At 49.2% G+C, this 20718-nt stretch overlaps 68 non-coding genes across 68 annotated transcripts; all 68 read right to left on the bottom strand.

The window, feature by feature from the left end:
- Positions 1-62: 62 nt before the first annotated feature.
- trnaa-cgc (transfer RNA alanine (anticodon CGC)) lies at positions 63-134 on the bottom strand. Its single transcript has one exon. It is a non-coding gene; the product is annotated as a tRNA-Ala (tRNA).
- Positions 135-362: 228 nt separating this feature from the next.
- On the bottom strand, positions 363-434 carry trnaa-cgc (transfer RNA alanine (anticodon CGC)). The gene has a single exon. It is a non-coding gene; the product is annotated as a tRNA-Ala (tRNA).
- Positions 435-650: 216 nt separating this feature from the next.
- Positions 651-722, bottom strand: trnaa-ugc (transfer RNA alanine (anticodon UGC)). The gene has a single exon. It is a non-coding gene; the product is annotated as a tRNA-Ala (tRNA).
- Positions 723-951: 229 nt separating this feature from the next.
- On the bottom strand, positions 952-1023 carry trnaa-ugc (transfer RNA alanine (anticodon UGC)). Its single transcript has one exon. It is a non-coding gene; the product is annotated as a tRNA-Ala (tRNA).
- Positions 1024-1240: 217 nt separating this feature from the next.
- Positions 1241-1312, bottom strand: trnaa-cgc (transfer RNA alanine (anticodon CGC)). Its single transcript has one exon. It is a non-coding gene; the product is annotated as a tRNA-Ala (tRNA).
- Positions 1313-1528: 216 nt separating this feature from the next.
- trnav-uac (transfer RNA valine (anticodon UAC)) lies at positions 1529-1600 on the bottom strand. Its single transcript has one exon. It is a non-coding gene; the product is annotated as a tRNA-Val (tRNA).
- A 518-nt stretch (positions 1601-2118) lies between these two features.
- Positions 2119-2190, bottom strand: trnaa-cgc (transfer RNA alanine (anticodon CGC)). Its single transcript has one exon. It is a non-coding gene; the product is annotated as a tRNA-Ala (tRNA).
- Positions 2191-2406: 216 nt separating this feature from the next.
- On the bottom strand, positions 2407-2478 carry trnaa-ugc (transfer RNA alanine (anticodon UGC)). Its single transcript has one exon. It is a non-coding gene; the product is annotated as a tRNA-Ala (tRNA).
- Positions 2479-2695: 217 nt separating this feature from the next.
- trnaa-cgc (transfer RNA alanine (anticodon CGC)) lies at positions 2696-2767 on the bottom strand. Its single transcript has one exon. It is a non-coding gene; the product is annotated as a tRNA-Ala (tRNA).
- Positions 2768-2983: 216 nt separating this feature from the next.
- trnaa-ugc (transfer RNA alanine (anticodon UGC)) lies at positions 2984-3055 on the bottom strand. Its single transcript has one exon. It is a non-coding gene; the product is annotated as a tRNA-Ala (tRNA).
- Positions 3056-3284: 229 nt separating this feature from the next.
- Positions 3285-3356, bottom strand: trnaa-ugc (transfer RNA alanine (anticodon UGC)). The gene has a single exon. It is a non-coding gene; the product is annotated as a tRNA-Ala (tRNA).
- A 217-nt stretch (positions 3357-3573) lies between these two features.
- trnaa-cgc (transfer RNA alanine (anticodon CGC)) lies at positions 3574-3645 on the bottom strand. The gene has a single exon. It is a non-coding gene; the product is annotated as a tRNA-Ala (tRNA).
- Positions 3646-3861: 216 nt separating this feature from the next.
- trnaa-ugc (transfer RNA alanine (anticodon UGC)) lies at positions 3862-3933 on the bottom strand. Its single transcript has one exon. It is a non-coding gene; the product is annotated as a tRNA-Ala (tRNA).
- A 228-nt stretch (positions 3934-4161) lies between these two features.
- Positions 4162-4233, bottom strand: trnaa-cgc (transfer RNA alanine (anticodon CGC)). Its single transcript has one exon. It is a non-coding gene; the product is annotated as a tRNA-Ala (tRNA).
- A 216-nt stretch (positions 4234-4449) lies between these two features.
- Positions 4450-4521, bottom strand: trnaa-ugc (transfer RNA alanine (anticodon UGC)). The gene has a single exon. It is a non-coding gene; the product is annotated as a tRNA-Ala (tRNA).
- Positions 4522-4750: 229 nt separating this feature from the next.
- trnaa-cgc (transfer RNA alanine (anticodon CGC)) lies at positions 4751-4822 on the bottom strand. The gene has a single exon. It is a non-coding gene; the product is annotated as a tRNA-Ala (tRNA).
- A 216-nt stretch (positions 4823-5038) lies between these two features.
- Positions 5039-5110, bottom strand: trnaa-ugc (transfer RNA alanine (anticodon UGC)). Its single transcript has one exon. It is a non-coding gene; the product is annotated as a tRNA-Ala (tRNA).
- A 229-nt stretch (positions 5111-5339) lies between these two features.
- On the bottom strand, positions 5340-5411 carry trnaa-ugc (transfer RNA alanine (anticodon UGC)). Its single transcript has one exon. It is a non-coding gene; the product is annotated as a tRNA-Ala (tRNA).
- Positions 5412-5628: 217 nt separating this feature from the next.
- trnaa-cgc (transfer RNA alanine (anticodon CGC)) lies at positions 5629-5700 on the bottom strand. Its single transcript has one exon. It is a non-coding gene; the product is annotated as a tRNA-Ala (tRNA).
- Positions 5701-5916: 216 nt separating this feature from the next.
- On the bottom strand, positions 5917-5988 carry trnaa-ugc (transfer RNA alanine (anticodon UGC)). The gene has a single exon. It is a non-coding gene; the product is annotated as a tRNA-Ala (tRNA).
- Positions 5989-6205: 217 nt separating this feature from the next.
- Positions 6206-6277, bottom strand: trnaa-cgc (transfer RNA alanine (anticodon CGC)). The gene has a single exon. It is a non-coding gene; the product is annotated as a tRNA-Ala (tRNA).
- Positions 6278-6493: 216 nt separating this feature from the next.
- trnaa-cgc (transfer RNA alanine (anticodon CGC)) lies at positions 6494-6565 on the bottom strand. Its single transcript has one exon. It is a non-coding gene; the product is annotated as a tRNA-Ala (tRNA).
- A 216-nt stretch (positions 6566-6781) lies between these two features.
- Positions 6782-6853, bottom strand: trnaa-ugc (transfer RNA alanine (anticodon UGC)). The gene has a single exon. It is a non-coding gene; the product is annotated as a tRNA-Ala (tRNA).
- Positions 6854-7082: 229 nt separating this feature from the next.
- On the bottom strand, positions 7083-7154 carry trnaa-ugc (transfer RNA alanine (anticodon UGC)). Its single transcript has one exon. It is a non-coding gene; the product is annotated as a tRNA-Ala (tRNA).
- Positions 7155-7382: 228 nt separating this feature from the next.
- Positions 7383-7454, bottom strand: trnaa-cgc (transfer RNA alanine (anticodon CGC)). Its single transcript has one exon. It is a non-coding gene; the product is annotated as a tRNA-Ala (tRNA).
- Positions 7455-7671: 217 nt separating this feature from the next.
- Positions 7672-7743, bottom strand: trnaa-cgc (transfer RNA alanine (anticodon CGC)). The gene has a single exon. It is a non-coding gene; the product is annotated as a tRNA-Ala (tRNA).
- Positions 7744-7971: 228 nt separating this feature from the next.
- On the bottom strand, positions 7972-8043 carry trnaa-cgc (transfer RNA alanine (anticodon CGC)). Its single transcript has one exon. It is a non-coding gene; the product is annotated as a tRNA-Ala (tRNA).
- A 216-nt stretch (positions 8044-8259) lies between these two features.
- Positions 8260-8331, bottom strand: trnaa-ugc (transfer RNA alanine (anticodon UGC)). The gene has a single exon. It is a non-coding gene; the product is annotated as a tRNA-Ala (tRNA).
- A 229-nt stretch (positions 8332-8560) lies between these two features.
- Positions 8561-8632, bottom strand: trnaa-ugc (transfer RNA alanine (anticodon UGC)). Its single transcript has one exon. It is a non-coding gene; the product is annotated as a tRNA-Ala (tRNA).
- A 217-nt stretch (positions 8633-8849) lies between these two features.
- trnaa-cgc (transfer RNA alanine (anticodon CGC)) lies at positions 8850-8921 on the bottom strand. The gene has a single exon. It is a non-coding gene; the product is annotated as a tRNA-Ala (tRNA).
- Positions 8922-9137: 216 nt separating this feature from the next.
- Positions 9138-9209, bottom strand: trnav-uac (transfer RNA valine (anticodon UAC)). Its single transcript has one exon. It is a non-coding gene; the product is annotated as a tRNA-Val (tRNA).
- Positions 9210-9727: 518 nt separating this feature from the next.
- Positions 9728-9799, bottom strand: trnaa-cgc (transfer RNA alanine (anticodon CGC)). The gene has a single exon. It is a non-coding gene; the product is annotated as a tRNA-Ala (tRNA).
- A 216-nt stretch (positions 9800-10015) lies between these two features.
- Positions 10016-10087, bottom strand: trnaa-ugc (transfer RNA alanine (anticodon UGC)). Its single transcript has one exon. It is a non-coding gene; the product is annotated as a tRNA-Ala (tRNA).
- Positions 10088-10304: 217 nt separating this feature from the next.
- Positions 10305-10376, bottom strand: trnaa-cgc (transfer RNA alanine (anticodon CGC)). Its single transcript has one exon. It is a non-coding gene; the product is annotated as a tRNA-Ala (tRNA).
- A 216-nt stretch (positions 10377-10592) lies between these two features.
- Positions 10593-10664, bottom strand: trnaa-cgc (transfer RNA alanine (anticodon CGC)). Its single transcript has one exon. It is a non-coding gene; the product is annotated as a tRNA-Ala (tRNA).
- Positions 10665-10880: 216 nt separating this feature from the next.
- On the bottom strand, positions 10881-10952 carry trnaa-ugc (transfer RNA alanine (anticodon UGC)). Its single transcript has one exon. It is a non-coding gene; the product is annotated as a tRNA-Ala (tRNA).
- A 229-nt stretch (positions 10953-11181) lies between these two features.
- Positions 11182-11253, bottom strand: trnaa-ugc (transfer RNA alanine (anticodon UGC)). Its single transcript has one exon. It is a non-coding gene; the product is annotated as a tRNA-Ala (tRNA).
- Positions 11254-11481: 228 nt separating this feature from the next.
- On the bottom strand, positions 11482-11553 carry trnaa-cgc (transfer RNA alanine (anticodon CGC)). Its single transcript has one exon. It is a non-coding gene; the product is annotated as a tRNA-Ala (tRNA).
- A 217-nt stretch (positions 11554-11770) lies between these two features.
- trnaa-cgc (transfer RNA alanine (anticodon CGC)) lies at positions 11771-11842 on the bottom strand. Its single transcript has one exon. It is a non-coding gene; the product is annotated as a tRNA-Ala (tRNA).
- A 228-nt stretch (positions 11843-12070) lies between these two features.
- Positions 12071-12142, bottom strand: trnaa-cgc (transfer RNA alanine (anticodon CGC)). The gene has a single exon. It is a non-coding gene; the product is annotated as a tRNA-Ala (tRNA).
- Positions 12143-12358: 216 nt separating this feature from the next.
- Positions 12359-12430, bottom strand: trnaa-ugc (transfer RNA alanine (anticodon UGC)). Its single transcript has one exon. It is a non-coding gene; the product is annotated as a tRNA-Ala (tRNA).
- A 229-nt stretch (positions 12431-12659) lies between these two features.
- On the bottom strand, positions 12660-12731 carry trnaa-ugc (transfer RNA alanine (anticodon UGC)). Its single transcript has one exon. It is a non-coding gene; the product is annotated as a tRNA-Ala (tRNA).
- A 217-nt stretch (positions 12732-12948) lies between these two features.
- trnaa-cgc (transfer RNA alanine (anticodon CGC)) lies at positions 12949-13020 on the bottom strand. The gene has a single exon. It is a non-coding gene; the product is annotated as a tRNA-Ala (tRNA).
- Positions 13021-13236: 216 nt separating this feature from the next.
- Positions 13237-13308, bottom strand: trnav-uac (transfer RNA valine (anticodon UAC)). Its single transcript has one exon. It is a non-coding gene; the product is annotated as a tRNA-Val (tRNA).
- Positions 13309-13826: 518 nt separating this feature from the next.
- trnaa-cgc (transfer RNA alanine (anticodon CGC)) lies at positions 13827-13898 on the bottom strand. The gene has a single exon. It is a non-coding gene; the product is annotated as a tRNA-Ala (tRNA).
- A 216-nt stretch (positions 13899-14114) lies between these two features.
- trnaa-ugc (transfer RNA alanine (anticodon UGC)) lies at positions 14115-14186 on the bottom strand. Its single transcript has one exon. It is a non-coding gene; the product is annotated as a tRNA-Ala (tRNA).
- Positions 14187-14403: 217 nt separating this feature from the next.
- On the bottom strand, positions 14404-14475 carry trnaa-cgc (transfer RNA alanine (anticodon CGC)). Its single transcript has one exon. It is a non-coding gene; the product is annotated as a tRNA-Ala (tRNA).
- A 216-nt stretch (positions 14476-14691) lies between these two features.
- trnaa-cgc (transfer RNA alanine (anticodon CGC)) lies at positions 14692-14763 on the bottom strand. The gene has a single exon. It is a non-coding gene; the product is annotated as a tRNA-Ala (tRNA).
- A 216-nt stretch (positions 14764-14979) lies between these two features.
- Positions 14980-15051, bottom strand: trnaa-ugc (transfer RNA alanine (anticodon UGC)). Its single transcript has one exon. It is a non-coding gene; the product is annotated as a tRNA-Ala (tRNA).
- A 229-nt stretch (positions 15052-15280) lies between these two features.
- Positions 15281-15352, bottom strand: trnaa-ugc (transfer RNA alanine (anticodon UGC)). The gene has a single exon. It is a non-coding gene; the product is annotated as a tRNA-Ala (tRNA).
- Positions 15353-15580: 228 nt separating this feature from the next.
- trnaa-cgc (transfer RNA alanine (anticodon CGC)) lies at positions 15581-15652 on the bottom strand. Its single transcript has one exon. It is a non-coding gene; the product is annotated as a tRNA-Ala (tRNA).
- A 217-nt stretch (positions 15653-15869) lies between these two features.
- trnaa-cgc (transfer RNA alanine (anticodon CGC)) lies at positions 15870-15941 on the bottom strand. Its single transcript has one exon. It is a non-coding gene; the product is annotated as a tRNA-Ala (tRNA).
- Positions 15942-16157: 216 nt separating this feature from the next.
- trnaa-ugc (transfer RNA alanine (anticodon UGC)) lies at positions 16158-16229 on the bottom strand. Its single transcript has one exon. It is a non-coding gene; the product is annotated as a tRNA-Ala (tRNA).
- A 217-nt stretch (positions 16230-16446) lies between these two features.
- trnaa-cgc (transfer RNA alanine (anticodon CGC)) lies at positions 16447-16518 on the bottom strand. The gene has a single exon. It is a non-coding gene; the product is annotated as a tRNA-Ala (tRNA).
- A 216-nt stretch (positions 16519-16734) lies between these two features.
- trnaa-ugc (transfer RNA alanine (anticodon UGC)) lies at positions 16735-16806 on the bottom strand. The gene has a single exon. It is a non-coding gene; the product is annotated as a tRNA-Ala (tRNA).
- Positions 16807-17035: 229 nt separating this feature from the next.
- Positions 17036-17107, bottom strand: trnaa-ugc (transfer RNA alanine (anticodon UGC)). Its single transcript has one exon. It is a non-coding gene; the product is annotated as a tRNA-Ala (tRNA).
- Positions 17108-17324: 217 nt separating this feature from the next.
- trnaa-cgc (transfer RNA alanine (anticodon CGC)) lies at positions 17325-17396 on the bottom strand. The gene has a single exon. It is a non-coding gene; the product is annotated as a tRNA-Ala (tRNA).
- A 216-nt stretch (positions 17397-17612) lies between these two features.
- On the bottom strand, positions 17613-17684 carry trnaa-ugc (transfer RNA alanine (anticodon UGC)). Its single transcript has one exon. It is a non-coding gene; the product is annotated as a tRNA-Ala (tRNA).
- Positions 17685-17912: 228 nt separating this feature from the next.
- trnaa-cgc (transfer RNA alanine (anticodon CGC)) lies at positions 17913-17984 on the bottom strand. Its single transcript has one exon. It is a non-coding gene; the product is annotated as a tRNA-Ala (tRNA).
- Positions 17985-18200: 216 nt separating this feature from the next.
- trnaa-ugc (transfer RNA alanine (anticodon UGC)) lies at positions 18201-18272 on the bottom strand. Its single transcript has one exon. It is a non-coding gene; the product is annotated as a tRNA-Ala (tRNA).
- Positions 18273-18501: 229 nt separating this feature from the next.
- trnaa-cgc (transfer RNA alanine (anticodon CGC)) lies at positions 18502-18573 on the bottom strand. Its single transcript has one exon. It is a non-coding gene; the product is annotated as a tRNA-Ala (tRNA).
- A 216-nt stretch (positions 18574-18789) lies between these two features.
- Positions 18790-18861, bottom strand: trnaa-ugc (transfer RNA alanine (anticodon UGC)). Its single transcript has one exon. It is a non-coding gene; the product is annotated as a tRNA-Ala (tRNA).
- A 229-nt stretch (positions 18862-19090) lies between these two features.
- On the bottom strand, positions 19091-19162 carry trnaa-ugc (transfer RNA alanine (anticodon UGC)). The gene has a single exon. It is a non-coding gene; the product is annotated as a tRNA-Ala (tRNA).
- Positions 19163-19379: 217 nt separating this feature from the next.
- On the bottom strand, positions 19380-19451 carry trnaa-cgc (transfer RNA alanine (anticodon CGC)). The gene has a single exon. It is a non-coding gene; the product is annotated as a tRNA-Ala (tRNA).
- A 216-nt stretch (positions 19452-19667) lies between these two features.
- On the bottom strand, positions 19668-19739 carry trnaa-ugc (transfer RNA alanine (anticodon UGC)). The gene has a single exon. It is a non-coding gene; the product is annotated as a tRNA-Ala (tRNA).
- Positions 19740-19968: 229 nt separating this feature from the next.
- Positions 19969-20040, bottom strand: trnaa-ugc (transfer RNA alanine (anticodon UGC)). The gene has a single exon. It is a non-coding gene; the product is annotated as a tRNA-Ala (tRNA).
- Positions 20041-20268: 228 nt separating this feature from the next.
- trnaa-cgc (transfer RNA alanine (anticodon CGC)) lies at positions 20269-20340 on the bottom strand. Its single transcript has one exon. It is a non-coding gene; the product is annotated as a tRNA-Ala (tRNA).
- Positions 20341-20556: 216 nt separating this feature from the next.
- trnaa-ugc (transfer RNA alanine (anticodon UGC)) lies at positions 20557-20628 on the bottom strand. Its single transcript has one exon. It is a non-coding gene; the product is annotated as a tRNA-Ala (tRNA).
- Between the last annotated feature and the right edge of the window lie 90 nt (positions 20629-20718).

A 20718-nucleotide genomic window follows, 5' to 3' on the forward strand; every position in this document is an offset into this window, starting at 1 on the left:
ATTTGTGTAACTCTGTACAAAGGCTTGTGACGGTAGCCAGACCTCCATTAGGGATGTATGAGTGGAGATGCCGGGGATTGAACCCGGGACCTCATACATGCGAAGCATGCGCTCTACCACTGAGCTACATCCCCTTCTGCAGTTGTCAGAAGATAGCACTTCCCGGCCCAGACATTATGCCACGCAAACCCTTTAGGCTTCTATCGTAATTGTGGAAGTCCACGGAGGAGCCAACAAAATACAAGACTTGTCCTCTGCCAGTGCTAAACTGCACTCCACAGGCTGTTTCATTTGTGTAACTCTGTACAAACTCTGGACCACGGCTTGTGACGGTACCCAGATCTCCTTTAGGGATGTATAAGTGGAGATGCCGGGGATTGAACCCGGGACCTCATACATGCGAAGCATGTGCTCTACCGCTGAGCTACATCCCCTTCATCCACTTTCAAAAGACGACACTTACAATTCAAGACGTTGTGCCACGCTAGCACTTCAGGGATTTATTCATAATTGCGGAGGTCCACAGAGGAATATACCGGGCCAAAGTCAGCAACAACTACAAGCCTGATCCTCTGACACTGCTCCTTTCCTCTCCACAAACGTTCTCGAGGCTTGCGACAATCCCTAAAGTCCCTTTAGTGCTGCATAAATGGAGATGCCGGGGATTGAACCCGGGATCTCATACATGCAAAGCATGCGCTCTACCACTGAGCTACATCCCCTTCAGTATTTGGCAAAACCAAAGCACTTCCCAGACTAGACATTGTGCCGCGCAACACCTTTAGGCTTCTATCGTAATTGTGGAAGTCCACGGAGGAGCCAACAAAATACAAGCCTTGTCCTCTGATGGTGCTAATCTCCATGCCACAGGCTGTTTCATTTTTACAATTCCGTACAAACTCTGAACAACAGCTTGTGACGGTACCCAGACCTCCTTTAGGGATGCATAAATGGAGATGCCGGGGATTGAACCCGGGGCCTCATACATGCAAAGCATGCGCTCTACCACTGAGCTACATCCCCTTCAGTTGTTGACGTAAGATAGCACTGCTCGGCCCAGACGTTTTGCCACGCAACACCTTTAGGCTTCAATCGTAATTGTGGAAGTCCACGGAGGAGCCTACAAAATAAAGGCCTTGTCCTGTGCCGGTGGTAAAGTCCACTCCACAGGCTGTTTCATTTGTGTAACTCTGTACAAAGGCTTGTGACGGTAGCCAGACCTCCTTTAGGGATGTATAAGTGGAGAAGCCGGGGATTGAACCCGGGACCTCATACATGCGAAGCATGCGCTCTACCACTGAGCTACATCCCCTTCATCCACTGTCAAAAGACGACACTTACAATTCAAGACGTTGTGCCACGCTAGCACTTCAGGGATTTATTCATAATTGCGGAGGTCCACAGAGGAATCAACCGGGCCAAAGTCAGCAACAACTACAAGCCTGATCCTCTGACACTGCTCCTTTCCTCTCCACAAACGTTCTCGAGGCTTGCGACAATCCCTAAAGTCCCTTTAGTGCTGCATAAATGGAGATGCCGGGGATTGAACCCGGGACCTCATACATGTAAAGCATGCGCTCTACCACTGAGCTACATCCCCTTCAGTATTTGGCATAACCAAAGCACTTCCCAGACTAGACATTGTACCGCGCAACACCTTTAGGCTTCTATCGTAATTGTGGAAGTCCACGGAGGAGCCTACAAAATACAAGCCTTGTCCTCTGATGGTGCTAATCTCCATGCCACAGGCTGTTTCATTTTTACAATTCCGTACAAACTCTGAACAACAGCTTGTGACGGTACCCAGACCTCCTTTAGGGATGTATAAGTGGAGATGCCGGGGATTGAACCCGGGACCTCATATATGCGAAGCATGCGCTCTACCACTGAGCTACATCGATTTCAGTTGATAACGTAAGATAGCACTGCTCGGCCCAGACGTTTTGCCACGCAACACCTTTAGGCTTCAATCGTAATTGTGGAAGTCCACGGAGGAGCCTACAAAATACAAGCCTTGTCCTGTGGCGGTGGTTAAGTCCACTCCACAGGCTGTTTCATTTGTGTAACTCTGTACAAAGGCTTGTGACGGCAGCCAGACCTCCTTTAGGGATGTATAAGTGGAGATGCCGGGGATTGAATCCGGGACCTCATACATGCGAAGCATGCGCTCTACCACTGAGCTACATCCCCTTCTGCAGTTGTCAGAAGATAGCACTTCCCGGCCCAGACATTATGCCACGCAAACCCTTTAGGCTTCTATCGTAATTGTGGAAGTCCACGGAGGAGCCAACAAAATACTAGCCTTGTCCTCTCACAGTGCTAATCTCCGTTTCATTTGTGTAATTCCATACAAACTCTGAACAACAGCTTGTGACGGAACCCAGACCTCCTTTAGGGATGCATAAGTGGAGATGCCGGGGATTGAACCCGGGGCCTCATACATGCAAAGCATGCGCTGTACCACTGAGCTACATCCCCTTCAGATGTTTACGTAAGATAGCACTGCTCGGCCCAGACGTTTTGCCACGCAACACCTTTAGGCTTCTATCGTAATTGTGGAAGTCCACGGAGGAGCCAACAAAATACAAGCCTTGTCCTCTGAAAGTGCTAAAGTCCACTCCACAGGCTGTTTCATTTGTGTAACTCTGTACAAAGGCTTGTGACAGTAGCAAGACCTCCTTTAGGGATGTATAAGTGGAGATGCCGGGGATTGAACCCGGGACCTCATACATGCGAAGCATGCGCTCTACCACTGAGCTACATCCCCTTCATCCACTGTCAAAAGACGACACTTACAATTCAAGACGTTGTGCCACGCTAGCACTTCAGGGCTTTATTCATAATTGCGGAGGTCCACAGAGGAATCAACCGGGCCAAAGTCAGCAACAACTACAAGCCTGATCCTCTGACACTGCTCCTTTCCTCTCCACAAACGTTTTCGAGGCTTGCGACAATCCCTAAAGTCCCTTTAGTGCTGCATAAATGGAGATGCCGGGGATTGAACCCGGGACCTCATACATGCAAAGCATGCGCTCTACCACTGAGCTACATCCCCTTCAGCATTTGGCATAACCAAAGCACTTCCCAGACTAGACATTGTACCGCGCAACACCTTTAGGCTTCTATCGTAATTGTGGAAGTCCACGGAGGAGACAACAAAATACAAGCCTTGTCCTCTGATGGTGCTAATCTCCATGCCACAGGCTGTTTCATTTTTACAATTCCGTACAAACTCTGAACAACAGCTTGTGATGGTACCCAGACCTCCTTTAGGGATGCATAAGTGGAGATGCCGGGGATTGAACCCGGGGCCTCATACATGCAAAGCATGCGCTCTACCACTGAGCTACATCCCCTTCAGTTGTTGAAGTAAGATAGCACTGCTCGGCCCAGACGTTTTGCCACGCAACACCTTTAGGCTTCAATCGTAATTGTGGAAGTCCACGGAGGAGCCTACAAAATACAAGCCTTGTCCTGTGACGGTGGTAAAGTCCACTCCACAGGCTGTTTCATTTGTGTAACTCTGTACAAAGGCTTGTGACGGTAGCCAGACCTCCTTTAGGGATGTATAAGTGGAGATGGCGGGGATTGAATCCGGGACCTCATACATGCGAAGCATGCGCTCTACCACTGAGCTACATCCCCTTCTGCAGTTGTCAGAAGATAGCACTTCCCGGCCCAGACATTATGCCACGCAAACCCTTTAGGCTTCTATCGTAATTGTGGAAGTCCACGGAGGAGCCAACAAAATACAAGCCTTGTCCTCTCACAGTGCTAATCTCCGTTTCATTTGTGTAATTCCATACAAACTCTGAACAACAGCTTGTGAAGGTACCCAGACCTCCTTTAGGGATGCATAAGTGGAGATGCCGGGGATTGAACCCAGGGCCTCATACATGCAAAGCATGCGCTCTACCACTGAGCTACATCAACTTCAGTTGTTAACGTAAGATAGCACTGCTCGGCCCAGACGTTTTGCCACGCAACACCTTTAGGCTTCTATCGTAATTGTGGAAGTCCACGGAGGAGCCAATAAAATACAAGCCTTGTCCTCTGCCAGTGCTAAACTCCACTCCACAGGCTGTTTCATTTGTGTAACTCTGTACAAACTCTGGACCACGGCTTGTGACGGTACCCAGATCTCCTTTAGGGATGTATAAGTGGAGATGCCGGGGATTGAACGCGGGACCTCATACATGCGAAGCATGCGCTCTACCACTGAGCTACATCCCTTTCATCCACTGTCAAAAGACGACACTTACAATTCAAGACGTTGTGCCACGCTAGCACTTCAGGGCTTTATTCATAATTGCGGAGGTCCACAGAGGAATCAACCGGGCCAAAGTCAGCAACAACTACAAGCCTGATCCTCTGACACTGCTCCTTTCCTCTCCACAAACGTTCTCGAGGCTTGCGACAATCCCTAAAGTCCCTTTAGTGCTGCATAAATGGAGATGCCGGGGATTGAACCCGGGACCTCATACATGCAAAGCATGCGCTCTACCACTGAGCTACATCCCCTTCAGTTTTTGGCATAACCAAAGCACTTCCCAGACTAGACATTGTGCCGCGCAACATCTTTAGGCTTCTATCGTAATTGTGGAAGTCCACGGAGGAGCCAACAAAATAAAAGCCTTGTACTCTGCCAGTGCTAAACTCCACTCCACAGGCTGTTTCATTTGTGTAACTCTGTACAAACTCTGGACCACGGCTTGTGACGGTACCCAGATCTCCTTTAGGGATGTATAAGTGGAGATGCCGGGGATTGAACGCGGGACCTCATACATGCGAAGCATGCGCTCTACCACTGAGCTACATCCCCTTCATCAACTGTCAAAAGACGACACTTACAATTCAAGACGTTGTGCCACGCTAGCACTTCAGGGCTTTATTCATAATTGCGGAGGTCCACAGAGGAATCAACCGGGCCAATGTCAGCAACAACTACAAGCCTGATCCTCTGACACTGCTCCTTTCCTCTCCACAAACGTTCTCGAGGCTTGCGACAATCCCTAAAGTCCCTTTAGTGCTGCATAAATGGAGATGCCGGGGATTGAACCCGGGACCTCATACATGCAAAGCATGCGCTCTACCACTGAGCTACATCCCCTTCAGTATTTAGCATAACCAAAGCACTTCCCAGACTAGACATTGTGCCGCGCAACACCTTTAGGCTTCTATCATAATTGTGGAAGTCCACGGAGGAGACAACAAAATACAAGCCTTGTCCTCTGATGGTGCTAATCTCCATGCCACAGGCTATTTCATTTTTACAATTCCGTACAAACTCTGAACAACAGCTTGTGACGGTACCCAGACCTCCTTTAGGGATGCATAAGTGGAGATGCAGGGGATTGAACCCGGGGCCTCATATATGCAAAGCATGCGCTCTACCACTGAGCTACATCCCCTTCACTTGTTGACGTAAGATAGCACTGCTCGGCCCAGACGTTTTGCCACGCAACACCTTTAGGCTTCAATCGTAATTGTGGAAGTCCACGGAGGAGCCTACAAAATACAAGCCTTGTCCTGTGCCGGTGGTAAAGTCCACTCCACAGGCTGTTTCATTTGTGTAACTCTGTACAAAGGCTTGTGACGGCAGCCAGACCTCCTTTAGGGATGCATAAGTGGAGATGCCGGGGATTGAATCCGGGACCTCATACATGCGAAGCATGCGCTCTACCACTGAGCTACATCCCCTTCTGCAGTTGTCAGAAGATAGCACTTCCCGGCCCAGACATTATGCCACGCAAACCCTTTAGGCTTCTATCGTAATTGTGGAAGTCCACGGAGGAGCCAACAAAATACTAGCCTTGTCCTCTCACAGTGCTAATCTCCGTTTCATTTGTGTAATTCCATACAAACTCTGAACAACAGCTTGTGACGGAACCCAGACCTCCTTTAGGGATGCATAAGTGGAGATGCCGGGGATTGAACCCGGGGCCTCATACATGCAAAGCATGCGCTGTACCACTGAGCTACATCCCCTTCAGATGTTTACGTAAGATAGCACTGCTCGGCCCAGACGTTTTGCCACGCAACACCTTTAGGCTTCTATCGTAATTGTGGAAGTCCACGGAGGAGCCAACAAAATACAAGCCTTGTCCTCTGAAAGTGCTAAAGTCCACTCCACAGGCTGTTTCATTTGTGTAACTCTGTACAAAGGCTTGTGACAGTAGCAAGACCTCCTTTAGGGATGTATAAGTGGAGATGCCGGGGATTGAACCCGGGACCTCATACATGCGAAGCATGCGCTCTACCACTGAGCTACATCCCCTTCTGCAGTTGTCAGAAGATAGCACTTCCCGGCCCAGACATTATGCCACGCAAACCCTTTAGGCTTCTATCGTAATTGTGGAAGTCCACGAAGGAGCCAACAAAATACAAGCCTTGTCCTCTCACAGTGCTAATCTCCGTTTCATTTGTGTAATTCCATACAAACTCTGAACAACAGCTTGTGACGGTACCCAGATCTCCTTTAGGGATGTATAAGTGGAGATGCCGGGTATTGAACCCGGGACCTCATACATGCGAAGCATGCGCTCTACCACTGAGCTACATCCCCTTCATCCACTGTCAAAAGACGACACTTACAATTCAAGACGTTGTGCCACGCTAGCACTTCAGGGCTTTATTCATAATTGCGGAGGTCCACAGAGGAATCAACCGGGCCAAAGTCAGCAACAACTACAAGCCTGATCCTCTGACACTGCTCCTTTCCTCTCCACAAACGTTTTCGAGGCTTGCGACAATCCCTAAAGTCCCTTTAGTGCTGCATAAATGGAGATGCCGGGGATTGAACCCAGGACCTCATACATGCAAAGCATGCGCTCTACCACTGAGCTACATCCCCTTCTGCATTTGGCATAACCAAAGCACTTCCCAGACTAGACATTGTACCGCGCAACACCTTTAGGCTTCTATCGTAATTGTGGAAGTCCACGGAGGAGACAACAAAATACAAGCCTTGTCCTCTGATGGTGCTAATCTCCATGCCACAGGCTGTTTCATTTTTACAATTCCGTACAAACTCTGAACAACAGCTTGTGACGGTACCCAGACCTCCTTTAGGGATGCATAAGTGGAGATGCCGGGGATTGAACCCGGGGCCTCATACATGCAAAGCATGCGCTCTACCACTGAGCTACATCCCCTTCAGTTGTTGACGTAAGATAGCACTGCTCGGCCCAGACGTTTTGCCACGCAACACCTTTAGGCTTCTATCGTAATTGTGGAAGTCCACAGAGGAGCCAACAAAATACAAGCCTTGTCCTCTGCCAGTGCTAAACTCCACTCCACAGGCTGTTTCATTTGTGTAACTCTGTACAAACTCTGGACCACGGCTTGTGACGGTACCCAGATCTCCTTTAGGGATGTATAAGTGGAGATGCCGGGGATTGAACCCGGGACCTCATACATGCGAAGCATGCGCTCTACCACTGAGCTACATCCCCTTCAGTTGTTGAAGTAAGATAGCACTGCTCGGCCCAGACGTTTTGCCACGCAACACCTTTAGGCTTCAATCGTAATTGTGGAAGTCCACGGAGGAGCCTATAAAATACAAGCCTTGTCCTGTGCCGGTGGTAAAGTCCACTCCACAGGCTGTTTCATTTGTGTAACTCTGTACAAAGGCTTGTGACGGTAGCCAGACCTCCATTAGGGATGTATGAGTGGAGATGCCGGGGATTGAACCCGGGACCTCATACATGCGAAGCATGCGCTCTACCACTGAGCTACATCCCCTTCTGCAGTTGTCAGAAGATAGCACTTCCCGGCCCAGACATTATGCCACGCAAACCCTTTAGGCTTCTATCGTAATTGTGGAAGTCCACGGAGGAGCCAACAAAATACAAGACTTGTCCTCTGCCAGTGCTAAACTGCACTCCACAGGCTGTTTCATTTGTGTAACTCTGTACAAACTCTGGACCACGGCTTGTGACGGTACCCAGATCTCCTTTAGGGATGTATAAGTGGAGATGCCGGGGATTGAACCCGGGACCTCATACATGCGAAGCATGTGCTCTACCGCTGAGCTACATCCCCTTCATCCACTTTCAAAAGACGACACTTACAATTCAAGACGTTGTGCCACGCTAGCACTTCAGGGATTTATTCATAATTGCGGAGGTCCACAGAGGAATATACCGGGCCAAAGTCAGCAACAACTACAAGCCTGATCCTCTGACACTGCTCCTTTCCTCTCCACAAACGTTCTCGAGGCTTGCGACAATCCCTAAAGTCCCTTTAGTGCTGCATAAATGGAGATGCCGGGGATTGAACCCGGGATCTCATACATGCAAAGCATGCGCTCTACCACTGAGCTACATCCCCTTCAGTATTTGGCAAAACCAAAGCACTTCCCAGACTAGACATTGTGCCGCGCAACACCTTTAGGCTTCTATCGTAATTGTGGAAGTCCACGGAGGAGCCAACAAAATACAAGCCTTGTCCTCTGATGGTGCTAATCTCCATGCCACAGGCTGTTTCATTTTTACAATTCCGTACAAACTCTGAACAACAGCTTGTGACGGTACCCAGACCTCCTTTAGGGATGCATAAATGGAGATGCCGGGGATTGAACCCGGGGCCTCATACATGCAAAGCATGCGCTCTACCACTGAGCTACATCCCCTTCAGTTGTTGACGTAAGATAGCACTGCTCGGCCCAGACGTTTTGCCACGCAACACCTTTAGGCTTCAATCGTAATTGTGGAAGTCCACGGAGGAGCCTACAAAATAAATGCCTTGTCCTGTGCCGGTGGTAAAGTCCACTCCACAGGCTGTTTCATTTGTGTAACTCTGTACAAACGCTTGTGACGGTAGCCAGACCTCCTTTAGGGATGTATAAGTGGAGAAGCCGGGGATTGAACCCGGGACCTCATACATGCGAAGCATGCGCTCTACCACTGAGCTACATCCCCTTCATCCACTGTCAAAAGACGACACTTACAATTCAAGACGTTGTGCCACGCTAGCACTTCAGGGATTTATTCATAATTGCGGAGGTCCACAGAGGAATCAACCGGGCCAAAGTCAGCAACAACTACAAGCCTGATCCTCTGACACTGCTCCTTTCCTCTCCACAAACGTTCTCGAGGCTTGCGACAATCCCTAAAGTCCCTTTAGTGCTGCATAAATGGAGATGCCGGGGATTGAACCCGGGACCTCATACATGTAAAGCATGCGCTCTACCACTGAGCTACATCCCCTTCAGTATTTGGCATAACCAAAGCACTTCCCAGACTAGACATTGTACCGCGCAACACCTTTAGGCTTCTATCGTAATTGTGGAAGTCCACGGAGGAGCCTACAAAATACAAGCCTTGTCCTCTGATGGTGCTAATCTCCATGCCACAGGCTGTTTCATTTTTACAATTCCGTACAAACTCTGAACAACAGCTTGTGACGGTACCCAGACCTCCTTTAGGGATGTATAAGTGGAGATGCCGGGGATTGAACCCGGGACCTCATATATGCGAAGCATGCGCTCTACCACTGAGCTACATCGATTTCAGTTGATAACGTAAGATAGCACTGCTCGGCCCAGACGTTTTGCCACGCAACACCTTTAGGCTTCAATCGTAATTGTGGAAGTCCACGGAGGAGCCTACAAAATACAAGCCTTGTCCTGTGGCGGTGGTTAAGTCCACTCCACAGGCTGTTTCATTTGTGTAACTCTGTACAAAGGCTTGTGACGGCAGCCAGACCTCCTTTAGGGATGTATAAGTGGAGATGCCGGGGATTGAATCCGGGACCTCATACATGCGAAGCATGCGCTCTACCACTGAGCTACATCCCCTTCTGCAGTTGTCAGAAGATAGCACTTCCCGGCCCAGACATTATGCCACGCAAACCCTTTAGGCTTCTATCGTAATTGTGGAAGTCCACGGAGGAGCCAACAAAATACTAGCCTTGTCCTCTCACAGTGCTAATCTCCGTTTCATTTGTGTAATTCCATACAAACTCTGAACAACAGCTTGTGACGGAACCCAGACCTCCTTTAGGGATGCATAAGTGGAGATGCCGGGGATTGAACCCGGGGCCTCATACATGCAAAGCATGCGCTGTACCACTGAGCTACATCCCCTTCAGATGTTTACGTAAGATAGCACTGCTCGGCCCAGACGTTTTGCCACGCAACACCTTTAGGCTTCTATCGTAATTGTGGAAGTCCACGGAGGAGCCAACAAAATACAAGCCTTGTCCTCTGAAAGTGCTAAAGTCCACTCCACAGGCTGTTTCATTTGTGTAACTCTGTACAAAGGCTTGTGACAGTAGCAAGACCTCCTTTAGGGATGTATAAGTGGAGATGCCGGGGATTGAACCCGGGACCTCATACATGCGAAGCATGCGCTCTACCACTGAGCTACATCCCCTTCTGCAGTTGTCAGAAGATAGCACTTCCCGGCCCAGACATTATGCCACGCAAACCCTTTAGGCTTCTATCGTAATTGTGGAAGTCCACGGAGGAGCCAACAAAATACAAGCCTTGTCCTCTCACAGTGCTAATCTCCGTTTCATTTGTGTAATTCCATACAAACTCTGAACAACAGCTTGTGACGGTACCCAGATCTCCTTTAGGGATGTATAAGTGGAGATGCCGGGTATTGAACCCGGGACCTCATACATGCGAAGCATGCGCTCTACCACTGAGCTACATCCCCTTCATCCACTGTCAAAAGACGACACTTACAATTCAAGACGTTGTGCCACGCTAGCACTTCAGGGCTTTATTCATAATTGCGGAGGTCCACAGAGGAATCAACCGGGCCAAAGTCAGCAACAACTACAAGCCTGATCCTCTGACACTGCTCCTTTCCTCTCCACAAACGTTTTCGAGGCTTGCGACAATCCCTAAAGTCCCTTTAGTGCTGCATAAATGGAGATGCCGGGGATCGAACCCAGGACCTCATACATGCAAAGCATGCGCTCTACCACTGAGCTACATCCCCTTCTGCATTTGGCATAACCAAAGCACTTCCCAGACTAGACATTGTACCGCGCAACACCTTTAGGCTTCTATCGTAATTGTGGAAGTCCACGGAGGAGACAACAAAATACAAGCCTTGTCCTCTGATGGTGCTAATCTCCATGCCACAGGCTGTTTCATTTTTACAATTCCGTACAAACTCTGAACAACAGCTTGTGACGGTACCCAGACCTCCTTTAGGGATGCATAAGTGGAGATGCCGGGGATTGAACCCGGGGCCTCATACATGCAAAGCATGCGCTCTACCACTGAGCTACATCCCCTTCAGTTGTTGATGTAAGATAGCACTGCTCGGCCCAGACGTTTTGCCACGCAACACCTTTAGGCTTCTATCGTAATTGTGGAAGTCCACAGAGGAGCCAACAAAATACAAGCCTTGTCCTCTGCCAGTGCTAAACTCCACTCCACAGGCTGTTTCATTTGTGTAACTCTGTACAAACTCTGGACCACGGCTTGTGACGGTACCCAGATCTCCTTTAGGGATGTATAAGTGGAGATGCCGGGGATTGAACCCGGGACCTCATACATGCGAAGCATGCGCTCTACCACTGAGCTACATCCCCTTCAGTTGTTGAAGTAAGATAGCACTGCTCGGCCCAGACGTTTTGCCACGCAACACCTTTAGGCTTCAATCGTAATTGTGGAAGTCCACGGAGGAGCCTATAAAATACAAGCCTTGTCCTGTGCCGGTGGTAAAGTCCACTCCACAGGCTGTTTCATTTGTGTAACTCTGTACAAAGGCTTGTGACGGTAGCCAGACCTCCATTAGGGATGTATGAGTGGAGATGCCGGGGATTGAACCCGGGACCTCATACATGCGAAGCATGCGCTCTACCACTGAGCTACATCCCCTTCTGCAGTTGTCAGAAGATAGCACTTCCCGGCCCAGACATTATGCCACGCAAACCCTTTAGGCTTCTATCGTAATTGTGGAAGTCCACGGAGGAGCCAACAAAATACAAGACTTGTCCTCTGCCAGTGCTAAACTGCACTCCACAGGCTGTTTCATTTGTGTAACTCTGTACAAACTCTGGACCACGGCTTGTGACGGTACCCAGATCTCCTTTAGGGATGTATAAGTGGAGATGCCGGGGATTGAACCCGGGACCTCATACATGCGAAGCATGTGCTCTACCGCTGAGCTACATCCCCTTCATCCACTTTCAAAAGACGACACTTACAATTCAAGACGTTGTGCCACGCTAGCACTTCAGGGATTTATTCATAATTGCGGAGGTCCACAGAGGAATATACCGGGCCAAAGTCAGCAACAACTACAAGCCTGATCCTCTGACACTGCTCCTTTCCTCTCCACAAACGTTCTCGAGGCTTGCGACAATCCCTAAAGTCCCTTTAGTGCTGCATAAATGGAGATGCCGGGGATTGAACCCGGGATCTCATACATGCAAAGCATGCGCTCTACCACTGAGCTACATCCCCTTCAGTATTTGGCAAAACCAAAGCACTTCCCAGACTAGACATTGTGCCGCGCAACACCTTTAGGCTTCTATCGTAATTGTGGAAGTCCACGGAGGAGCCAACAAAATACAAGCCTTGTCCTCTGATGGTGCTAATCTCCATGCCACAGGCTGTTTCATTTTTACAATTCCGTACAAACTCTGAACAACAGCTTGTGACGGTACCCAGACCTCCTTTAGGGATGCATAAATGGAGATGCCGGGGATTGAACCCGGGGCCTCATACATGCAAAGCATGCGCTCTACCACTGAGCTACATCCCCTTCAGTTGTTGACGTAAGATAGCACTGCTCGGCCCAGACGTTTTGCCACGCAACACCTTTAGGCTTCAATCGTAATTGTGGAAGTCCACGGAGGAGCCTACAAAATAAAGGCCTTGTCCTGTGCCGGTGGTAAAGTCCACTCCACAGGCTGTTTCATTTGTGTAACTCTGTACAAAGGCTTGTGACGGTAGCCAGACCTCCTTTAGGGATGTATAAGTGGAGAAGCCGGGGATTGAACCCGGGACCTCATACATGCGAAGCATGCGCTCTACCACTGAGCTACATCCCCTTCATCCACTGTCAAAAGACGACACTTACAATTCAAGACGTTGTGCCACGCTAGCACTTCAGGGATTTATTCATAATTGCGGAGGTCCACAGAGGAATCAACCGGGCCAAAGTCAGCAACAACTACAAGCCTGATCCTCTGACACTGCTCCTTTCCTCTCCACAAACGTTCTCGAGGCTTGCGACAATCCCTAAAGTCCCTTTAGTGCTGCATAAATGGAGATGCCGGGGATTGAACCCGGGACCTCATACATGTAAAGCATGCGCTCTACCACTGAGCTACATCCCCTTCAGTATTTGGCATAACCAAAGCACTTCCCAGACTAGACATTGTACCGCGCAACACCTTTAGGCTTCTATCGTAATTGTGGAAGTCCACGGAGGAGCCTACAAAATACAAGCCTTGTCCTCTGATGGTGCTAATCTCCATGCCACAGGCTGTTTCATTTTTACAATTCCGTACAAACTCTGAACAACAGCTTGTGACGGTACCCAGACCTCCTTTAGGGATGTATAAGTGGAGATGCCGGGGATTGAACCCGGGACCTCATATATGCGAAGCATGCGCTCTACCACTGAGCTACATCGATTTCAGTTGATAACGTAAGATAGCACTGCTCGGCCCAGACGTTTTGCCACGCAACACCTTTAGGCTTCAATCGTAATTGTGGAAGTCCACGGAGGAGCCTACAAAATACAAGCCTTGTCCTGTGGCGGTGGTTAAGTCCACTCCACAGGCTGTTTCATTTGTGTAACTCTGTACAAAGGCTTGTGACGGCAGCCAGACCTCCTTTAGGGATGTATAAGTGGAGATGCCGGGGATTGAATCCGGGACCTCATACATGCGAAGCATGCGCTCTACCACTGAGCTACATCCCCTTCTGCAGTTGTCAGAAGATAGCACTTCCCGGCCCAGACATTATGCCACGCAAACCCTTTAGGCTTCTATCGTAATTGTGGAAGTCCACGGAGGAGCCAACAAAATACTAGCCTTGTCCTCTCACAGTGCTAATCTCCGTTTCATTTGTGTAATTCCATACAAACTCTGAACAACAGCTTGTGACGGAACCCAGACCTCCTTTAGGGATGCATAAGTGGAGATGCCGGGGATTGAACCCGGGGCCTCATACATGCAAAGCATGCGCTGTACCACTGAGCTACATCCCCTTCAGATGTTTACGTAAGATAGCACTGCTCGGCCCAGACGTTTTGCCACGCAACACCTTTAGGCTTCTATCGTAATTGTGGAAGTCCACGGAGGAGCCAACAAAATACAAGCCTTGTCCTCTGAAAGTGCTAAAGTCCACTCCACAGGCTGTTTCATTTGTGTAACTCTGTACAAAGGCTTGTGACAGTAGCAAGACCTCCTTTAGGGATGTATAAGTGGAGATGCCGGGGATTGAACCCGGGACCTCATACATGCGAAGCATGCGCTCTACCACTGAGCTACATCCCCTTCTGCAGTTGTCAGAAGATAGCACTTCCCGGCCCAGACATTATGCCACGCAAACCCTTTAGGCTTCTATCGTAATTGTGGAAGTCCACGGAGGAGCCAACAAAATACAAGCCTTGTCCTCTCACAGTGCTAATCTCCGTTTCATTTGTGTAATTCCATACAAACTCTGAACAACAGCTTGTGACGGTACCCAGATCTCCTTTAGGGATGTATAAGTGGAGATGCCGGGTATTGAACCCGGGACCTCATACATGCGAAGCATGCGCTCTACCACTGAGCTACATCCCCTTCATCCACTGTCAAAAGACGACACTTACAATTCAAGACGTTGTGCCACGCTAGCACTTCAGGGCTTTATTCATAATTGCGGAGGTCCACAGAGGAATCAACCGGGCCAAAGTCAGCAACAACTACAAGCCTGATCCTCTGACACTGCTCCTTTCCTCTCCACAAACGTTTTCGAGGCTTGCGACAATCCCTAAAGTCCCTTTAGTGCTGCATAAATGGAGATGCCGGGGATTGAACCCAGGACCTCATACATGCAAAGCATGCGCTCTACCACTGAGCTACATCCCCTTCTGCATTTGGCATAACCAAAGCACTTCCCAGACTAGACATTGTACCGCGCAACACCTTTAGGCTTCTATCGTAATTGTGGAAGTCCACGGAGGAGACAACAAAATACAAGCCTTGTCCTCTGATGGTGCTAATCTCCATGCCACAGGCTGTTTCATTTTTACAATTCCGTACAAACTCTGAACAACAGCTTGTGACGGTACCCAGACCTCCTTTAGGGATGCATAAGTGGAGATGCCGGGGATTGAACCCGGGGCCTCATACATGCAAAGCATGCGCTCTACCACTGAGCTACATCCCCTTCAGTTGTTGACGTAAGATAGCACTGCTCGGCCCAGACGTTTTGCCACGCAACACCTTTAGGCTTCTATCGTAATTGTGGAAGTCAACAGAGGAGCCAACAAAATACAAGCCTTGTCCTCTGCCAGTGCTAAACTCCACTCCACAGGCTGTTTCATTTGTGTAACTCTGTACAAACTCTGGACCACGGCTTGTGACGGTACCCAGATCTCCTTTAGGGAGGTATAAGTGGAGATGCCGGGGATTGAACCCGGGACCTCATACATGCGAAGCATGCGCTCTACCACTGAGCTACATCCCCTTCAGTTGTTGAAGTAAGATAGCACTGCTCGGCCCAGACGTTTTGCCACGCAACACCTTTAGGCTTCAATCGTAATTGTGGAAGTCCACGGAGGAGCCTACAAAATACAAGCCTTGTCCTGTGACGGTGGTAAAGTCCACTCCACAGGCTGTTTCATTTGTGTAACTCTGTACAAAGGCTTGTGACGGTAGCCAGACCTCCTTTAGGGATGTATAAGTGGAGATGCCGGGGATTGAATCCGGGACCTCATACATGCGAAGCATGCGCTCTACCACTGAGCTACATCCCCTTCTGCAGTTGTCAGAAGATAGCACTTCCCGGCCCAGACATTATGCCACGCAAACCCTTTAGGCTTCTATCGTAATTGTGGAAGTCCACGGAGGAGCCAACAAAATACTAGCCTTGTCCTCTCACAGTGCTAATCTCCGTTTCATTTGTGTAATTCCATACAAACTCTGAACAACAGCTTGTGACGGAACCCAGACCTCCTTTAGGGATGCATAAGTGGAGATGCCGGGGATTGAACCCGGGGCCTCATACATGCAAAGCATGCGCTGTACCACTGAGCTACATCCCCTTCAGATGTTTACGTAAGATAGCACTGCTCGGCCCAGACGTTTTGCCACGCAACACCTTTAGGCTTCTATCGTAATTGTGGAAGTCCACGGAGGAGCCAACAAAATACAAGCCTTGTCCTCTGAAAGTGCTAAAGTCCACTCCACAGGCTGTTTCATTTGTGTAACTCTGTACAAAGGCTTGTGACAGTAGCAAGACCTCCTTTAGGGATGTATAAGTGGAGATGCCGGGGATTGAACCCGGGACCTCATACATGCGAAGCATGCGCTCTACCACTGAGCTACATCCCCTTCATCCACTGTCAAAAGACGACACTTACAATTCAAGACGTTGTGCCACGCTAGCACTTCAGGGCTTTATTCATAATTGCGGAGGTCCACAGAGGAATCAACCGGGCCAAAGTCAGCAACAACTACAAGCCTGATCCTCTGACACTGCTCCTTTCCTCTCCACAAACGTTTTCGAGGCTTGCGACAATCCCTAAAGTCCCTTTAGTGCTGCATAAATGGAGATGCCGGGGATTGAACCCGGGACCTCATACATGCAAAGCATGCGCTCTACCACTGAGCTACATCCCCTTCAGCATTTGGCATAACCAAAGCACTTCCCAGACTAGACATTGTACCGCGCAACACCTTTAGGCTTCTATCGTAATTGTGGAAGTCCACGGAGGAGACAACAAAATACAAGCCTTGTCCTCTGATGGTGCTAATCTCCATGCCACAGGCTGTTTCATTTTTACAATTCCGTACAAACTCTGAACAACAGCTTGTGATGGTACCCAGACCTCCTTTAGGGATGCATAAGTGGAGATGCCGGGGATTGAACCCGGGGCCTCATACATGCAAAGCATGCGCTCTACCACTGAGCTACATCCCCTTCAGTTGTTGAAGTAAGATAGCACTGCTCGGCCCAGACGTTTTGCCACGCAACACCTTTAGGCTTCAATCGTAATTGTGGAAGTCCACGGAGGAGCCTACAAAATACAAGCCTTGTCCTGTGACGGTGGTAAAGTCCACTCCACAGGCTGTTTCATTTGTGTAACTCTGTACAAAGGCTTGTGACGGTAGCCAGACCTCCTTTAGGGATGTATAAGTGGAGATGGCGGGGATTGAATCCGGGACCTCATACATGCGAAGCATGCGCTCTACCACTGAGCTACATCCCCTTCTGCAGTTGTCAGAAGATAGCACTTCCCGGCCCAGACATTATGCCACGCAAACCCTTTAGGCTTCTATCGTAATTGTGGAAGTCCACGGAGGAGCCAACAAAATACAAGCCTTGTCCTCTCACAGTGCTAATCTCCGTTTCATTTGTGTAATTCCATACAAACTCTGAACAACAGCTTGTGAAGGTACCCAGACCTCCTTTAGGGATGCATAAGTGGAGATGCCGGGGATTGAACCCAGGGCCTCATACATGCAAAGCATGCGCTCTACCACTGAGCTACATCAACTTCAGTTGTTAACGTAAGATAGCACTGCTCGGCCCAGACGTTTTGCCACGCAACACCTTTAGGCTTCTATCGTAATTGTGGAAGTCCACGGAGGAGCCAATAAAATACAAGCCTTGTCCTCTGCCAGTGCTAAACTCCACTCCACAGGCTGTTTCATTTGTGTAACTCTGTACAAACTCTGGACCACGGCTTGTGACGGTACCCAGATCTCCTTTAGGGATGTATAAGTGGAGATGCCGGGGATTGAACGCGGGACCTCATACATGCGAAGCATGCGCTCTACCACTGAGCTACATCCCTTTCATCCACTGTCAAAAGACGACACTTACAATTCAAGACGTTGTGCCACGCTAGCACTTCAGGGCTTTATTCATAATTGCGGAGGTCCACAGAGGAATCAACCGGGCCAAAGTCAGCAACAACTACAAGCCTGATCCTCTGACACTGCTCCTTTCCTCTCCACAAACGTTCTCGAGGCTTGCGACAATCCCTAAAGTCCCTTTAGTGCTGCATAAATGGAGATGCCGGGGATTGAACCCGGGACCTCATACATGCAAAGCATGCGCTCTACCACTGAGCTACATCCCCTTCAGTTTTTGGCATAACCAAAGCACTTCCCAGACTAGACATTGTGCCGCGCAACATCTTTAGGCTTCTATCGTAATTGTGGAAGTCCACGGAGGAGCCAACAAAATAAAAGCCTTGTACTCTGCCAGTGCTAAACTCCACTCCACAGGCTGTTTCATTTGTGTAACTCTGTACAAACTCTGGACCACGGCTTGTGACGGTACCCAGATCTCCTTTAGGGATGTATAAGTGGAGATGCCGGGGATTGAACGCGGGACCTCATACATGCGAAGCATGCGCTCTACCACTGAGCTACATCCCCTTCATCAACTGTCAAAAGACGACACTTACAATTCAAGACGTTGTGCCACGCTAGCACTTCAGGGCTTTATTCATAATTGCGGAGGTCCACAGAGGAATCAACCGGGCCAATGTCAGCAACAACTACAAGCCTGATCCTCTGACACTGCTCCTTTCCTCTCCACAAACGTTCTCGAGGCTTGCGACAATCCCTAAAGTCCCTTTAGTGCTGCATAAATGGAGATGCCGGGGATTGAACCCGGGACCTCATACATGCAAAGCATGCGCTCTACCACTGAGCTACATCCCCTTCAGTATTTAGCATAACCAAAGCACTTCCCAGACTAGACATTGTGCCGCGCAACACCTTTAGGCTTCTATCATAATTGTGGAAGTCCACGGAGGAGACAACAAAATACAAGCCTTGTCCTCTGATGGTGCTAATCTCCATGCCACAGGCTATTTCATTTTTACAATTCCGTACAAACTCTGAACAACAGCTTGTGACGGTACCCAGACCTCCTTTAGGGATGCATAAGTGGAGATGCAGGGGATTGAACCCGGGGCCTCATATATGCAAAGCATGCGCTCTACCACTGAGCTACATCCCCTTCACTTGTTGACGTAAGATAGCACTGCTCGGCCCAGACGTTTTGCCACGCAACACCTTTAGGCTTCAATCGTAATTGTGGAAGTCCACGGAGGAGCCTACAAAATACAAGCCTTGTCCTGTGCCGGTGGTAAAGTCCACTCCACAGGCTGTTTCATTTGTGTAACTCTGTACAAAGGCTTGTGACGGCAGCCAGACCTCCTTTAGGGATGCATAAGTGGAGATGCCGGGGATTGAACCCGGGGCCTCATACATGCGAAGCATGCGCTCTACCACTGAGCTACATCCCCTTCATCCACTGTCAAAAGACGACACTTACAATTCAAGACGTTGTGCCACGCTAGCACTTCAGGGCTTTATTCATAATTGCGGAGGTCCACAGAGGAATCAACCGCGCCAAAGTCAGCAACAACTACAAGCCTGATCCTCTGACACTGCTCCTTTCCTCTCCACAAACGTTCTCGAGGCTTGCGACAATCCCTAAAGTCCCTTTAATGCTGCATAAATGGAGATGCCGGGGATTGAACCCGGGACCTCATACATGCAAAGCATGCGCTCTACCACTGAGCTACATCCCCTTCAGTAGTTGCCAAAACCAAAGCACTTCCCAGACTAGACATTGTGCCGCGCAACACCTTTAGGCTTCTATCGTAATTGTGGAAGTCCAGGGAGGAGCCAACAAAATACAAGCCTTGTCCTCTGATGGTGCTAATCTCCATGCCACAGGCTGTTTCATTTGTACAATTCCGTACAAACTCTGAACAACAGCTTGTGACGGTACCCAGACCTCCTTTAGGGATGCATAAGTGGAGATGCCGGGGATTGAACCCGGGGCCTCATACATGCAAAGCATGCGCTCTAGCACTGAGCTACATCCCCTTCAGTTGTTTACGTAAGATATCACTGCTCGGTCCAGACGTTTTGCCACGCAACACCTTTAGGCTTCTATCGTAATTGTGGAAGTCCACGGAGGAGCCAACAAAATACAAGCCTTGTCCTCTGCCAGTGCTAAACTCCACTCCACAGGCTGTTTCATTTGTGTAACTCTGTACAAACTCTGGACCACGGCTTGTGACGGTACCCAGATCTCCTTTAGGGATGTATAAGTGGAGATGCCGGGGATTGAAACCGGGACCTCATACATGCGAAGCATGCGCTCTACCACTGAGCTACATCCCCTTCTGCAGTTGTCAGAAGATAGCACTTCCCGGCCCAGACATTATGCAACGCAAACCCTTTAGGCTTCTATCGTAATTGTGGAAGTCCACGGAGGAGCCAACAAAATACAAGCCTAGTCCTCTCACAGTGCTAATCTCCGTTTCATGTGTGTAATTCCATACAAACTCTGAACAACAGCTTGTGACGGTACCCAGACCTCCTTTAGGGATGCATAAGTGGAGATGCCAGGGATTGAACCCGGGGCCTCATACATGCAAAGCATGCGCTCTACCACTGAGCTACATCCCCTTCAGTTGTTTATGTAAGATATCACTGCTCGGTCCAGACGTTTTGCCACGCAAAACCTTTAGGCTTCTATCGTAATTGTGGAAGTCCAGG

Source organism: Alosa pseudoharengus, unplaced genomic scaffold, assembly GCF_046254945.1.
Source record: "Alosa pseudoharengus isolate Yale_2024_CS ecotype anadromous, Long Island Sound unplaced genomic scaffold, YU_APseudo_1.1 YU_APseudo_1.1_scf_24, whole genome shotgun sequence".
Classification (NCBI taxonomy): domain Eukaryota; kingdom Metazoa; phylum Chordata; class Actinopteri; order Clupeiformes; family Clupeidae; genus Alosa; species Alosa pseudoharengus.